The 2,098-nt window shown below is 54.1% G+C and overlaps 1 protein-coding gene across 6 annotated transcripts in view; it reads right to left on the reverse strand.

Moving 5' to 3' along the window:
- The window catches only part of TMEM44 (transmembrane protein 44), a 33,877-nt gene that overhangs the window by 31,197 nt on the left and 582 nt on the right, over positions 1 to 2,098 (reverse strand). The gene's annotated exons all lie outside the window — the stretch shown is intronic.

The following is a 2,098-nucleotide window of genomic DNA, read 5'->3' on the forward strand; positions in this document are numbered from 1 at the left end:
GGGCCCCACTGCTGGCTTCTCTCCCTTACTGCCTGCTTTCCACCCCCAGGAACAAGCACAGGAAGGCAGGACAGACTGGAAGGGGCCAGATGTCTCTCTGTCAGCATCATTGATCGGACCTTGGAAATACTTTGTTCTAGATGTTTCCCTGCTCCATTTCTATGGAGAAACTGAGGCATGATTGCAGTTCTGGTTTCATTTCCTTTAACCACAGGGTGGTACTCACTGTACATCATTAGGACCATTTGACTGGTTCTGAGCGTCAGCCCTTGGGACTAATGAATGAGGACAGAAGGCCATTGGGCTCCCAAACATTCCCCGACTGGCCAGCTGAAGCCCAAAGCTCACAGTGGGAACACCAACTGTTAATTTGGGTCCTGAAACTGTTTCAAGGCCCAGGAGTGAAGACTCCTACATTAGAGACTCTCTGAGTTGGACCCAAATTAGAAATAATTCATTTAGGGCTTCCCTGGTGGCGCAGTGGTTAAGAATCCGCCTGCCAATGCAGGGGACACGGGTTCGAGCCCTGGTCCGGGAAGATCCCACATGCCATGGAGCAACTAAGCCCGCTCACCACAACTACTGAGCCAGCGCTCTAGAACCCACAAGCCACAACTACTGAGCCCGCGTGCCGCAACTCCTGAGGCCTGCGCGCCTGGAGCCCGTGCTCCGCAACAAAAGAAGCCACTGCCATGAGAAGCCCGCGCACCGCAACGAAGAGTAGCCCCCGCTCACCGCAACCAGAGAAAGCCCGTGTGCAGCAACCAAGACCCAACGCAGCCAAAAAAATAAAACAAACAAATAAATAAATAAATTTATAAAAAAAGAGAAGTAATTCATTTCAACCCTCCCATTTGAGAAAGGAGAAAACTGAGGCCTATGGTGAAAGGTGAGTTAATGGCAGGCCTTCTGCTTTACGTGGGGCGGCTCTGCGTGTGCCCTGCGGCTCTTCGGCCACTTCCCCAGCTCTCAGGGGTCACGGATCCCGGGCTGACCCTGACCCAGTCCCCACACAGCTGAGGCAAGGCGAAAAGGCAGAGGCTGTGCTCTCAGCCTGGCCACTGGGCATTCTCGAGGGAGCTCCTTAACCTCTCCACGCCTTAGTTCCTGGAGGGTAAGACGTCTAATAATACTGGCTTCAGAGGGAGGCGGTGAGGGACAAGTGAGATAATGCACGAAAAGTGCCTTGTTAGTTCCCATCCTCTCATCTGGGTAGTTTACCTCACAAGCCCGCCCCCTTCTGTAGGTTCTGGGATTTCGGTTCTCCCCATTCACTCAGGCAAGTTAGTTAACCTCTCAGCAGCTCAGGCTTCTCATCTAAGCGGGGTCAATGACAGTCCCTACCCCATGGGGCTGTGGCAGGGATCAGTGAGTTAAGGCAGCACAAGGCCCTCAGTCACTGTTCTAAGTGTCTTCTTATTCATATTCCAGGGACTGGGCAGTGGGGCTGCAGAATCTCTCCACCAGCGTCAAATGCCTGAGGGGAACGTGATTGCCTGTCGAAGGTGAGCCGGTGCCAGCCTCCCTCAGGGGTGGTCCTTCTCCCCTGCCAGGGAATACGTGGGTGGCACCATCCTCCAGAGCTTGGGACAGGGTGGCAGAAGATCTGGAGACCATCTTTAGCCAGACTTCACCCTTAGAACCCAGGTTATGGGGACCACTTGGCCAAACCACTCCAGGTGTCGGACAGACCAGGGCAAAATCTGTGGCCAGAGTCGGGTACTAGCCTCCCCACTTCTCAGCTAAGAGGGCCAGTAAATTGAGGCCCGAAACATTGAGAGACTTGTCCAAGGCCCTTGCCCTCCGCCAAGGGTTGATGGCAGTGTTGGAGCAATAATAATGCTGTTTAATGAGCACTTAGTAAGAGCTTTGCCAGCACTATTTGATCCTCCCAGCCGTATTATGTGCTATCATCCCCATTTACGTGAGGAAAACGAGCCCCAGGGATCTTATAGCTCGCCCAGCTCACATAGCCAGTAAATGGGGAAAGGCTGACGCTAGAACCCAGGACTGGCTGCTTCCGGTCCACGGCCCCGTCCACTGCACCACCCAGCCTCCTCCTGCTGGCTCCCAGCCCAGCCTCCTTGTGCGTGGAATC

The sequence above is a fragment of the Eschrichtius robustus genome, chromosome 6 (assembly GCF_028021215.1).
Source record: "Eschrichtius robustus isolate mEscRob2 chromosome 6, mEscRob2.pri, whole genome shotgun sequence".
In the NCBI taxonomy this organism is placed as follows: domain Eukaryota; kingdom Metazoa; phylum Chordata; class Mammalia; order Artiodactyla; family Eschrichtiidae; genus Eschrichtius; species Eschrichtius robustus.